The sequence below is a fragment of the Triturus cristatus genome, chromosome 11 (assembly GCF_964204655.1).
Source record: "Triturus cristatus chromosome 11, aTriCri1.1, whole genome shotgun sequence".
In the NCBI taxonomy this organism is placed as follows: Eukaryota; Metazoa; Chordata; class Amphibia; order Caudata; family Salamandridae; genus Triturus; species Triturus cristatus.
The window spans coordinates 437,553,775-437,568,461 of record NC_140594.1 but is presented as its reverse complement, the minus strand read 5'-3'; the positions used below and the strand labels follow the sequence as shown (position 1 = coordinate 437,568,461).

The 14,687-nt window shown below is 46.4% G+C and overlaps 1 protein-coding gene across 2 annotated transcripts in view; it reads right to left on the bottom strand.

Annotated features, from left to right (window-relative positions):
• Nucleotides 1-14,687, bottom strand: part of SLC23A2 (solute carrier family 23 member 2) — an 833,120-nt gene that overhangs the window by 286,043 nt on the left and 532,390 nt on the right. The gene's annotated exons all lie outside the window — the stretch shown is intronic.

The following is a 14,687-nucleotide window of genomic DNA, read 5'->3' as shown; positions in this document are numbered from 1 at the left end:
GCTTATAGCCACAGAGGAACTCCATTTAAATATGGACAAAAGGCACCTTAGCAGTTATGATGATGTTAGACCAAAGCACAGCCTCCGACACCATATCACATCCTAGTCTTATCCAGAGGATGAAGGAAGTCGGCATTGTCAGCAACGCTAGCAAATGGCTGAAGTCTTCTTGGAAAACAGGAGCTTCCAAATGTGGAAAGATGCACACATTACTCAGCCGTCCACCTTTTATGTTGTGGAGTCCCGCAAGGCTCTTCACTGAGCCCCACAGTTTTTAATCTGTATGTTCTCCGCCTAGCATAGATTGCACAGATTAGTCTTCATGTTCTATGCAGATGATACACAGATCATTACAGCTCTCACACCTGTCATTCAAAACTCCACCCAACTTAACGAATGTCTCAAGGAAGTTAAAGACTGGATGTCCACAAGTAGCCTGAAACTTAATGGCGACAAAACAGCAGTACTTGTGGTTGGCAATAACAGGTCAAGATAGCGGGAACCGTCATGGATGGAATGATTAGGAGAAATACCTGAACATGCCCAGGCAGTAAAATGCCTGGATTATTGGATAAGTGACAAAGTCACTATGGAAACGCAGGCACGGAAACTGGCTGGGACCATCTTTGGCATTCTGAGATCCCTCGAAAATTCTTACATATGTTACCACCATCCACTACGAGGGTGGAGGTACAGGGCTTAATCAGTTGACGTTTAGACCATGGAAACTCCGTTTATTTAAGGAGTCAATCAATCAACCGGTATTTGTTAAGCTTGACTACCCACCCGTGAGGGTCTCAAGGTGCTGGGTGTGGGGCAGGGGTAGCTGCAGGTCTGACTGGCTGCAGAGGATCAGTCGAAGAGCCAGGTCTCGAGATACTTCCTGAAGTGGGTCAGCGATGGGGATGGCCTGAGGGGGGAGCAGCAAGTTGTCCCAGGTTTTAGGGGCAAGGTATGAACAGGATCTTCCTTTGGTCCTGGTCTTGCTGATCCAAGGGTCGGTGGCAAGGGGTGTCTGGTGTTTACGTGGAATGAGTTGGTGGTTCAGGCATGCTGGTCCGGCGTCATGGAGGGCTTTGTAGGCGTGTGTGAGGAGCGTGAAGGTGACTCTTTTGTTGACTGGGAGCCAGTGGAGTTCTTGCAGGTGTTCGGAGATGTGGCTGCAGTGAGGGATGTTGAGGACCTGTCTGGCTGCAGTTTTTTGAACGTTCTGTAGTTTCCTGAGGAGTTTCTGGGTGACGCCTGCACAGAGTGTGTTGCCATAGTAGAGTCTGCTGATGAGTGCATGGGTGACCATTTTTCTGGCCTCAGTGGAGATCCATCAGAAGGTCTTTCAAAGAGTGTGGAAAAATAATGAGGAGACTGCGTTGATTTGGCGGTTCATAGAGAGCAAGGAGGCCAGTATAATGTAGAAGTTTTGCGCATGGTCCATGGGTGTGGGGGGGATGCTAACGCAGTGGGGCACCAGGAGTCTTCCCAAGCTGGGGCGTTGGGCCCTAGGAAGAGGACTTAGGTCTTGTCAGAGTTCAGCTTGAGGCAGCTGTCTCTCATCCAGGCGGCGACGGCCTTCATCCTATTCTGTAAATTGTTTCTGGCGACTGTGGCCTCGTTGGTGAGGGAGAGGATCATCTGGGTGCTGTCGGCATAGGAGACGATGTTGAGTCCGTGGTTCCGGACAATCGCTGCAAGCAGTGCCATGTAGATGTTGAAGAGTGTGGGGCTCAGGGAAGAGCATCGGGAGACTCCGCAGCCGATCTCCGTGTGTTCTGAGAGGAACGGTGGAAGACTGACTCGTTGAGTTCTACCGGTGAGGAAGGAGCAGACACAATCCAGGGATTTGTCGCAGAAGCTGGGGTTGTGGAGTCCTTTGCTTAGGTTGCAGTGGGAGATGGTGTCAAAGACGAACGAGAGGTCCAGTAGGATGAGGGCTGCTGTTTCTACCCGGTCGAGGAGGGAGCGCATATCATCCGTGGTGGTGAGCAGGGCAGTCTTGGTGCTGTGGTTGCCGTCAATTAACTCAGAGTTGGGCATTGATGGCCTTCGATGACCTTGGCTGGAAAGGGAAGCAGGGAGATGGGTCTGAAATTCTTGAGGACTGTCAGGTAGGCGGCCAGTTTCTTCAGCAGGGGGTTCATCTCGACGTGTGGCAAACTCTATGGAGCAGTTGATGGTGCAGCGTAGCTCGGGAACAATGGAGGCAGGGGCTCGGTGGAAAATGTAGTGCGGGCGGAGGTCCGAGGGGGCTCTTCAAGGTCTTAATGGTGTCGTCTGTGGTGAGCAGGGTCCAGTTAAGTAGGGTGTGTTGGGTGGCATCGTCGGTGTGGTGGTTGCAGGAGTGACGGGCAGGTCTTGGCTGTTGAAAATCTGCTTGATCTTGTGGTGGAAGTAGGTGCCGAGCATGTTGCAGAGGTCTTGGGAGGGAGGGACTTCTGTGGTCTTGCTGTTGGGTTTGGCGAACTCCTTGATGATGGCGAAGAGTTCTTTGATGCTGTGTGAGTTGGCACTGATTCTGTCTTGGAGGGATGTTTTCTTTGTAGTTTTGAGGAGGAGGTGGTGTGCAGTGATGGCGGCGGAATGCTGCGTGGGCTTACAGGCTTTTTTTGTTCCTCTATCTCTTTGTGAGCCGTCTACAGGGGAGTCTGGATCGTGGAGGGCGGCAGTGAACCAACTGGCTTTCTTGAAGTGTCGCTTGCCAGGAGCTTTCTTTAGGGGCGCCAGTGCGTCGGAACAGTTAAAGATCCATCAGTGGAGGTTGCATGTTAAGGTTTTGGCATCTGTGGATGTCGGCTGTGTGGTTGGGTTAAGGTAGGCAGTGAGATGTTCTTTAATGACCTTCTCCCAGAAATGGCAGGGGGGGAAATGGTAGGGGGTTGTTGGACGGCACAGGTGCGATGATGTGAGGTGGGTTTGTTGAATGCAAAATCAACGCAGTGGTGGTCTAAAGGAGTTCGGATATGTGGCAGTCAGTGATGTTTTCGCTGGTAGAGAAGACAGGGTTGAGTGCGTGTCAGAGAGGTGACTAGCTGCTTGAGTCTAATGTTGGTGAGTTTCTCCAGAAGGGATGTAGTGTTCTAGTCGTTGGGGTTGTCCAGGTGTAAGTTGAAGCAGCCTAGTAGGATGTAATTGGGAGATGCGAGAGCCTGCGGTGGGATGAAGTCGATGGTCTGGGTCGGTAAAGGGTGGACCTGACCAGAAGGTCTGTAGACGAGGGTGTCACTGAGGGTGGTGTTGGGGTTGGTTTGGACCTGGAAGTGGAGCTGGTCCATGGTTGTTGTGGGGTCATCCGAGTGGGTGGTCAGGCGGAGGGGATTCTTGTGGACGACGCCAATGCCTCCTCCTGGTCGAATGGTGCTGTCCTGTAATTCCTATAAATCTATATAGGATCTGCATGTTTAGACAACAAACTGTGGGACTGGTGTCTAGACTGATCCCAGACACCTCCACGGATATGTTCGCCTGTATAAAAGCTAGCTTACAGTGCCACTATGAACTCCTCTTACCAAGAAGAAAATAGTTTCGGGCAAGTCTCAAAAATGACAACCCTGATCACTCAGGGATTGTGGAAACAGTACGGTACTTTTCGCTCAGTCACTCGTGCTCACTTTGTCTCAGAGAGATACACAGACTAAATGATGGGGACGTTTTCAATAAGCATTTATTGAGCCAGCGTCATTCTAGTGTAAAATATGTGTGCTGCAACAACCATAAGACAGAAACAGATATAAACGATTATAAGCACCAAAATAGTAAATGGATGGTAGAGTCCTACCATAGTGATAAAACAATAGATATGTGCAGGTATATAGATACATGACTGGAAAAATAAGTACTCCTATGATGCTAACTAGATCAATCCAAATGTACCTAGCATGTATGCAGGTATAGAGCCAAGAATCCACCTAGCAAAGAACTAACCCCATTACCTGGTCTGAGAGAATGAAGGACCCAATCTTGGTCTCGAACAGACACCCCGCAAGGGATGTCAGAACATTGCGCGCTTGTGTATCTGCATGCAGGAACCTCAGCGTCTCGCGTCAGTTTGTCAGCATGGAAGTCTTTCTCCTCTGCCTGCCTCAGCAAAGATATGGTGCTTATATACCCAAAAAAGGTACTCTCGGGGGTTGTACATTATTTATTTATTTATTTATGTAATTTCTAAAGCACATGAATCACCCCGGGTAGGGTATCTCCACGCGAAGGACGTTTATGAGGAGCTAGTGGAGTGCCTAAAAAAGTAATGTTTTTAGTTTTTTCCTAAAGGACAGATAATTATTGCAGAGACGGAGATCCAGAGGGAGCTGGTTCCACCATAAAGGGGCTAGATAGGAGAAAGCTTTGCCTCCTAGTCTAGCTTGTTTTATCCTTGGAATGGTGAGGAGGCCTTTTCCTTGGGAGCGACTGTGTCATGTCGGCCGAGGATGACTATGGTGATGAACCTTATACACAGTTATTATGCATAGATAATGGTTCGGTCAGGCGGCTGGAGAAAATGGAGTACGAAGGTGGGTGAGGGTGCAGTTGCAGTTTCAGCAGAAGAAAGGTGCTTGGGTGTCCTTCGGCGATGCAAGGTAGTAGGTGGCATGGAGTACGGTGTTGAGAGAGAGAAGGATGCTGGAGTTGTACTGGTAGAAGGTCTTAGAACCAGATCTGTGGCAATGGGCGCGGTCCAGGTGCAGACAGGTGCCATTGAGTAGTGTGAGGGGAAGGGCTGGACAGCTAGGAGGCGGGAAGCCGGAAACACGGCACTGGAAGGGGACGGGTTCGTGGGTGTCGAGTAGGGCAGGGCAAAGAAAATAGAAAAGTGAAAAAAGTATGCAAACGAAAAAGAGAAAATAAAAAGAGTGCAAAGAAGGCAGAGGGGAAAAAGAGGCAGAAAGTGAGAGCCTCCGGGTGGAGGAGGGGCTCAAACCGCCAACCAACAAGAGTCAGTGGACCTGAACGGGGCAGTAGCTACCAGGCAGAGGTGTGCAGCGAGGGAAGCAGTTCACTGACAAAGTCAGTGAACGGCACCTTTCCTCACGCAGCAGCCACCATTAAGTAGTGTGAGGGGGAAGGCTGGACAGCTGGGTGGCGGGAAACAGAGGTGGAGGGGGCTAGGGGGTGGTCGAGCAGCAGGGGCACACCGCAGAAAAAGAAAAGTGAAAAAGTATGCAAAAGAAAAAGGAAAAAAGAGTGCAAAGAAGGCAGAGGGGAAAAAGAGGCAGAAAACACAAGGGCAGAAGGCAGTCCAGCAGCAAAGCAAAGATGCTCCCTACTAGACCACCAGAGTTAAGGCACAGGTGGGAGCCTGCGGGTGGAGGAGGGCCTCGAACCAACAACCAACAAGTGTCAGTGGGCCTGCAAGAGCCAGCAGCTACCAGGGGGAGCTGCGCAGGGAGAGATGCAGTTGACTGACAAAATACAGGATAAAAAGATTTCAAGTGGTCCAGAATGGGGCAGCTAGAATCCTTCACAAAATACCTAAGAATCAATTAGGCACATGAGACGAGGAGTATGTATGCGTTTACGAGTACATGAAGCACCAAAACCATCTTCTCTGAGACCAAGGATAGAGCCCAAAACATCAGAGGCCTATTCTGTATGTCCTGGACTCGCTGCAGTGGAGGAAGGTCTTTAACATTAAGCCGCCACCATGCCCACAGGAGACACAAAAGAGCTAAAGTGGATGCTGTTTTGTTTGTAAGAGCCGCAGCTGATGATACATACCTGCCTCTACAAACCAACTCTAAATTTCCTTTATAGCTGGTGAAATTGGTGGGCCAGCAAAAGCAACTCTACAGAACAGAGCCCTTAAATCTCTTTAAAAACAAGTCGGACATCTCCCTGAAAAGTCTAGAGCTGTCAAAGAGCATATCCTTTAGGGACGCTTAAACATCCTCTGAAAATCCAGTTGCACGATTCCTGCAACTGCAGCACAGCTTGAAACCTATTATTCTTTGGGGATGGAGACATACTTCTTCCAAGGCACAATGTTTGAAATTTGCAATCATCTGATGACTGCCAAGCTGGAAGCTTGAAAAGAAATCTGTAGTTAGAAGTATCCCATCAGAATAAAATCTATGGTATTGTAAAGTCTCAGAGGGGAAATACAATACAACTATTATTTTCACACCCAAAGTTAATCAACTGAACCTCAGGTTAGCCACTGTCCCACCTCTCCAGGTATTCAAGGAAGGAAAGGAGTGTGAAGATTTTGCGTGTGGGGGTGAATCTGGAGAACAAATAGGTAATACAGATCCAGTAAGACTCAAGCCAAAAAAGCGGACATGGGGACTCTGCCTAGCTATGCCAGGAACTAGAATATAATTGAAATAAGCATTAGTAATGATATTATGTCCAAAATTTCAAACAGGTGGATTGTGCTGATCAGCTTGTATCCATCGTATGATCGATTCCAAGACCTGCAGGGATGGCTCTAGACGAGGGAACATTTGTACTTTCTCCTCCATGACTATTCATAATTTAGACATGTACACCTGATCAAGACCCACCTTGCTTATAAATTTATCTTCCACTTCAGGATGTCCTCCAATTGTTTCCTCAGTTGCGTAGTACAAAAAAGTTAAAGAAAATATGCATTTCACTTGAAGCTATTCCAGGAAATTTTAAAATTTCACATTTAATCAAGAAAACTGGAGGGAGACAACATACAAACTGGTTTTCCTGAGACATCTCTTTTTTGTTGCGGCCCTGAGCAGTTCTTCCCTGTGATTGTCTGAAACTACAACTTCTAATGATGCTACCAGTTATGCCAGGCTCCTAGACCTCAAGTGGAATCCTGGTTGTGGTACATGCTTTCATCGGTATTTGGGAGCGCAAACTCACACCTCAGTCTGGGTCATTGGCCCCACATTGATTGTGTCCTTGATCAGGGCTTCAAGTAGGGCAGGTCCCGCCGGGAGTCAGACCAGCAATTAAAAAATTACTTTGAAACTGGTACCTTTCAGGTCCTCTATTCATTTTCTTAACTTTACAAAAGATGAACACTGATCAATTTCACAACAATCAATGCAAAATTCCATAAGGTGAGCCATGTAATTAACGCAGTCCCTCTTTGCATTTCACATGATTTGACTTAATCTTTCATTCCATATGGGTGTTTTTTTTTTTCAGGCAACATATGATCTTTATATGGTGCTACTGTGAACTGAGCTGAGTGTCTTCCGGTGTTAATGCTGTGGGTGAGCGTTTATGAAGGGTGCAGACAGTGAGAGTTTGTCATAGTGCCTATCAGTGAGTCATAAAAGCGTTCAGAAAACATGCACATCCCATTCCTGACCTCTATGCAGAGAGCATACATCAGTGGTCACATATATGCCAATTACAAAGGTGAGAAAGTGTGTGATGGGAGGTATACAGCTGTCGAAATATGGACAGGGCAAAAGGGGAGGAAATGAAAGGAAGTATCTGCAAAAAGAGTAAAAAGATGGTGGAAAAGGAAAAAAAGATGCGTGGACTCTCGATACTACAATCGTACTGTATGATGAATGTCTGTTAATGGCTTACGACAGATACCCTCTGATCCTGCCAGAACTATGTAAAACTCTCTAAATAAATATGTACACTATAAACGGGAATCCACAAATGGCTCCCCAGAGAGTAACTAGCTTTAAGATGCCAGACATACAAATACTTGCACACACTAATGCAAACTTACATCTTTGGGAGGACACAGTGGTCATTTCGGCATAGGGCATACAGTGGCCCCAAAGGCTATGTAGTCACACTGGGTCAGGAGTTACATTCGGTACAGTCTACCTATGATGCCATCCACACCCCTAAAACTAGTTCATAACTGGGGATTCATTATTGGATTCCTATTTATACTGTTTAGGGATATTCTTGTCCTGACCAAGACTGTGTAACCTTTTTGGGCACACAATGATGGAAGTTTGCTGTAGACCATAACAAATTCTGCAGAGGCCTTTACTACTCTCAGATGCCCAGCTACGATACTACTACAGTACTAGTTATTTTTAATCTTATAAGTGTCAGTTTTTAAATATTGTCTACATGGTTACACCCTATAGAAGGAAAATGCTACTTACCCTGTGAGCATCTGTTCATATGGTGTAGTGCCCTAGATTCACATGCTATGCATACTCCCGCCATCTGGTGTTGGGCTCGGACATTTGCAATTAGTTTTTCTTCACAGAATTCTCTATAGTTACAAGGTATATGAGGTCTCCTTGTGTGTACTGCACATGGTCACAGACACCATGTTCAATTCGGGTGCTGGTAGTAAGGAGTAGTAGTAGAAGGTGGGGTTTGTGTGTATTGCTAACTAAGTAAAGTATAAAAGAGAAAGAAAGAAAGATCTTTAGCAAGAGGCAAATGCACCCGGGTTGGAAAATCTACAGCACTACACGCTATGAACAGAGGCTTACAGGGTATCATTTTCAGTTCATAGCATGTGTTGATGTAGATTCACATGTTCTGCCTAGACTGTAAAGCAGTCCCTCAGTTTAAAGGTTGGCCTGTGTGTGGATGGTGTAGATGCCCCTATGACCGTTTGGCCAACTAAAGCTTGCTGTCAAGCATGAACATTCACAGAGCATTGTATGGTAAGCGTGTGTGGGATTGACCAAGCAGCTGCTTTACAAATATCAACTAAAGGGATATTCCAAAGATAGCCTCGGAAGGGCCTTTTTTGTGTGGAGTGTATCCTGCGGGGTACAGAGAGAGCTCTCTTTGCTTTAAGGTAGCAGGTTTGAACACACCTCACTATCAATCTAGCAATTCCTGCTTTTGAAATAGGTCAAACTTATTGGAGGTTGCAAATAGCTGTTCCACATTACGAAAGGACTTTGTGCTGTCAATGTAGTGTTGAGAGCCCTTTTGACATCAACGGTATGAAGGGCTCTCTCTGCCATAGGCGGTGGTTGTTGCAAGAAGAACAGGAGTTTTATTTTCTGGTTTAGATGAAAGGGAGAAATAACTCTGGGCAGAAACTATCGATTGGTCAGCAATACTACTGCATTTTTCATACCTGAATGTAGGTTTCCTATAATGTGAGTGCTTACGGCTCATTAATGCTCCTGAGTGGAGTTACAGTCCCCAAGAAGACAACCTTTCATGAGAGGAACTGCAGGTGGCAGGAAGGCATTGGTTCAAAAGGGGATCCATAAGTCTGGTGAGGACTATGGTAAGCTTCCAGTAAAGGGCTGGTAGCACCTTGGGGGGAGGGGGGGGGGGGGGGAAGGGGGCGGGGAATTACTCTTTTGAGGCACTCCATGAAAACCTTGATGACCGATCAACAGAACAAGTAGGAGTGTTGACTGTTCTGGATGTTAGAGGCTATGGCAGCTAAATGAAGTCTAATAGAAGTGTATGCTAATCCTTATTGCTATAAATGAAGGAATAACATACTATGCCGTGAACAACAAGTTTAAATAGATCTATATACTTTGGGGGTACAGTAGCAGACAAACCTCTTCCATTTTGCTGCATAGCAAGCTTGAAGAGTAGGTCTGCATTCTTCCTTGAGGATGTCCATGCACTCCTGCCGGAGCGTAAGTGGTCAAACTCGAGGATCTCAGGTTCCAGATTGCTAGGTTGAGCTTCTTGAGGTCCAGATGTCAGATCAGCCTCTGGGTTTTGGTGAGAAGGTCTGCTCTGTTGGGGAGCTTGTTGTGGGGAGTCATGGGCATTTTGAGAAAAGAGTAACACAGCTGTCTGGCCCTGGAGGGAGCTACAAGCTTGTGTTTCTAGGATGCTTTCTGCATCTTCTATGCCGCAAGTGAAAGAAGTGTGAAAGCGTCAAATTGCCTTTACCAGTTCATACCAAGTACGTGGACCACAGACGCTGGGTGTGGGCATATGAAGGCGAAGTATGGGCATTTTGTATTCTCTGGGATTGCAAACACATACATCTGTGGAGTTCTCCAGCATCTGAAGAATCTGTTTATTACTTGGGGATTGAGTTCCCATTTGTGCACTTCTTGGTGGGACCTGCTGAGTAGGTCTTCCAGGTTGTTGTCCACTCCTGGAAGGTAATACGCTATCAAGTGGATGTGGTGATGAAGGGCCCAAATCCAGATTGTTTGAGCTAGAAGGGAAAGGCAGAGTGAATGACTGCCGCCTTGCTGATGTAAGTAGTACATCATTGTCACAGGACAGATTAGTACTATCTTGTCTTTCAGGGAGGTAAGACTTTGAGGGCTAGCTGGATAGCTAGAAGCTCAAGGTAGTTGATGTGTTTGTGCTGCTGTTGCAGGGTCCACAACTCTTGTACTGCTGTAAGACAGATGTCCCCCCCCCCTTCCTGCTAGTGATGCATATGTGGTGATGGCAACCTGCAGCAGAGGGTCTTTGAAAGGACACCCTGCAAAAGGTTGTTGCTGTTCCACCATTGCAGACAGTGATGACCAGTGGCCTTTACCAACACCAGATTCTCCCACTGGGACCATTGTACTGCAAGGCACTGTTGAAGCAGACACATGTGCAGCCTGGCATTGGGCACTATTGAGATACAGGAGGCCATTATAACGAAAAGATTTACACCTGTTCACACTGGTAGATGATTTAGCTTACAAAAGGGACAAGCTGTTGCAAAGTCTTGGTTTTTAGTTTACTGGGGTAGGCTTCACCTGTTACCGAATTGAGAGTTGATCCTGAAAGGGTTGAATCTGCAGAGGGACAAGATGTGACTTGGTGATGTTGATGGTAAAGCCTAAGGCGTGTAGTAGATAAATAATAATTTGCATATGGGCAAAGAATTGCTGTTTGCTTGAGCTCCTGATTCGCCAATCATCCAAATAGAGAAAAACATTAGTGGCCCTCATCTTATATCTGCTGTGATCACCAGTTAGCATTTGTTAAAGACCCTTGGAGCAGTGGTTACGCTGGAAAAACTTTGAATTAGTAATGCTTTCACTTACCACAAACTGCAAGGACGTTGGTGGGCTGGGTGGATGGGGAAGTGGGAAAATGCATCCTTGATGTTCAATGCTGCCATGAAGTCTCCTTGCTGCCGGAGAGGTATGATGTCCTAACAGGTTACCATGTAGAAGTGTTCCAATACTATGTATCAGGTCGGAGGTTGGAGATCAAAAATTAGTCTGAGAGATTCACCGTTTTGGGGATTAGAAAGTACAGGGAGTAAACTCCCTTCCTTTGGTGTTGGGAGGGAATAGGTTTGATGGCCCCTTTTAATTGGAGGGCTTGTGCTTCTTCCTCTAGAAGGTGTTTGGGTCCTTTCTGAGGAGTGAGTAGCTAGGTGTTGTGATGGGGCATATAAGGGAAACAGCAGACAATAATTGTTTTGAACTATGGCTAAAACCCATTTGCCCGAGGTAAACTGGCTATTTTGGCAGGAAATCCTTGGTTCTGCCACCAATAGGTGCTATGTAGGAGTTGTAGTGTGTCAATGTTTTGCAGCGGTGGATGCTCCCATACCAGAACCTCCTTTGGCTCTTCCTTGTTACTGTTAGCCAATACCCCCTTTAATGTAACCTCTAGAGGTGTAAGGCTGATAGGATCACTGTTGTAGTAGTTGCCTTTGGTAAAAGTTTGCATCTGGGGAGGTGGTCTTAGAACCTCCACAGTATTGTTGCATGCGAAAGGACCCCCAAAATGTTTGGAGAGTCCCTATGGTCTTATTCGTATCAGTATCCTTTTTACGTTTCTCAAACATATGATCGACCTGTGGGTCGAACTAATTCCTCCCTTCAAAGGGGAGATTAAGCAGATGTTTTGTACCTTGGGTTTAAATACCGAGATATGTAACCATGTGTGTCAGGGAGCTTAAGCACTTGTATTTATGCCTCGTACTGCGATGTCTAGTGCATCTAGTGTGCAATGTATAGTTGCGTTTGAGATCGTCTTGCCCCCTATGACCAGTTCCTCTCCCCTTTGTCTGTTTTCAGATGGCAGGTGTTGGAGTAACTCCTGCCCTTTTTTCCAGTGGGCTCTATCATATTATGTAAGTATGCCAACAAAATTGGCACTGCTCCACTGGTTAGCTGTTCCCATTGCCACCTTCTTGCCTGCTGCTTGCAGCTTCTTACTCTCCTGGTCAGATGCGTGGTTACCCTGTCCCCTGCAAGTTTGGGCACTCACGTGCCCAGGGCACTACTGGGCAGTCAAGTTTTATATGTCCCCTGATGTACAGTGGATCAGGTGGTGAGGTCTGGTATTTCCGCTGTACCCTAATTAGTTACTACACTGGCTTTTACTGGGTTCTCAAAGGGTTTTAGCTGGTTTTAGCATGCCTTTAACATGGGTAAAAACTGGATACAATGCTCAGTCTTAGAAAGGGTCCCAAATTTGAAATCGTCCTCCTTCTGAACAATATGGGGATCCACTTAATGATATTGAGCTTCTGTTACATAACCTCATGGTATGAGACTGTATTATCTGGTGGGGAGGGTTTAAAGTAATAAGGATACAGAATTTCCATATTGTAACATTAACAATTATAAATTGCTAAACTGCTTAGCTAATGGCCAGACTATGTATCCTCTACTTAAAGTCCATCATTGAATGTGGGAAGCAATATCCATGCCAACAATAGGCGGTGTATTAAAGGATAGACTAGTGTTAAACTCATTTATAATATGTCACAATCTTACTGTCTAAAGATACGCATGGGAAGGAAAGGAAAATCCCCTTTGAATGCACCCACCTTTAATATAGTGACATGAAACATAAAAGTATTTCAGTGAGGGGGGGGGGGGGGGGGGGGGGGGTCGATCATCTAATTTCATAACTAAAGTCATCATTCTACGTCTACAAGCCAATTTTGTTTATATCAGATATATATCACCATACATATCTCCAATGGGAAGCTCTATGATTTTACAGTTCTGAGTTTATCCAATCTTGCTATTCTGATATCTAATGTCAATAGAAGAATTTCACTACATTGTGTTCAAATATGCAGAGATATAGAAATAATTAGACTGAGATGCAGAATGGCAATAACAAGACTGGAAATGCTCAGCGGCGGTGCCTCCATGAGAGCTGAGGAGCGCCGCCACTCCACTGAAGAGTAGGAAACATGAAAAACAAAACGGTAATAAAACACATTACTTTATTTTTTGGGCGCAGCAGCCAAGTCTGGGGGCGAGGCAGCAGCAGAGAGGAACGCTGTGAATTTAGTTTAAAGAGGGCATGGCACTTCGGCTGGCTGTCTTTCGACAGCCAGCCTGACATGCGCACTTTAAACAATCCAACAAAAACTGTCTCAGACAGCTGGGAGGAGAGAAAGTACAGAACCCCAGTGCCTTAAGGAGCGACGCACCAGTGCGCTCCAGCCAATACCGGTGCATCTCTTATTCTGCTGAGAAAAGCATCTGGATTGGTAGAGGGGAGTTGCTGGCTGGAGCTCTGAGTCTCTGTGCTGCCAAGATGAAACAGGTAAGTAAATCTTTACATTTTTTTTAAAAATTAAGTTGCTTTAATTGACCGATAGGCTCTGTGAGAAACTCGCAGTGCCTTCAGTCTCAACTCCAAAGCTCTCAATCGAGGCCCATTATAAACACAGTTTAAAACAGACCACGATTGAGAGCTTTGACTTTGGTTCTAAGGGCACTGAGGGTTTTTATTAGTGCCAGTGAATATGCCTGTCGCCCCACTTGTGTTAATTGCAGATGGCCAATCAAACACAAAATCCTCGTATGCCTGAAAAGGAGAGAACAAAAAATTATTTCACTACGTTAGTAGAGGAGTCCCTTACTTGGGATGTAATCCCATCACCCACCAAGGTGGCATGCTTCATCATCTGGGATTCACCTCTTAACAGGGACCACTAGCCCCGACAAGGGCTACAATCCCCTCGCTGTGAGGGAGGAGCTCAGGGATGTCTTTATTCCTACGTTGTTGAGGATATGATAAATCTTTCAGAGAAGAAGAAACTTAACTGACTGGGTAGCGGGCGCCGTGCAAAATAAAAATAATATTGCGAAGGAAGTGATGTTATGTTAAAACTAACTACCAGGAGTGATACATAATTCATTGGTTCGTCCCTAGTGTCAGGATTAAAAACAGAGCACCTGCAGTTTGAAATAATAACTGCGTGTGGTGGACATGAAAGGGTCTTAATTGCAGATGGCTGCCACTGGGATTGCCATGTGTCAAAGAGGCACGATTTACATTTATGGGCAAACAAGTGATGAAACTGGACAGCAACGATGCTTGTTTATGTATTGTTGCTCAAAATAGAAGTGATATTAGGAACTGGGATCACATCCATTCACCCCGAGTAAGATCAAAGACCTTCTAACATGTAAAAAGCAGGAAACCTGAAGACAAAGGTGTTTTTAGGTCTCGTCTAGTGACGCAGCGCATGCGCTGCTCGCCTTGGCAAGATCTATTGTCGTTGGTTTCTGTTCAGAAGGGAGACAGGAGATGTGCACGCGCCTGGAGGACAGGCGATGTGCACGCCTACGGCTCGCGGCGTTAGCACAACTCCTGCTCGCTCCCTCCTTGTCTCTATGAGGCCCCTTCTGCTTTTATTACACGCCGCTGTTATTTGCTTTTTGTCTTGGCACTTAGGCAGAGCTCTGGCCAGGGGCAGAGAGCGTGCAGACGAAGCCTCTGGACAGGGGCAGAAAGCGTGCAGCACCTGCAGGGTACTCGGGCAGGGCTCTTGGCAGAGAGCTCGCTGAACCTCTGGGCACGTAGACAGGGTTCTGTGAGACGGGCAGAGGGGTGCAGCACCTGGGGGCACTTAGGCAGAGCTCTAG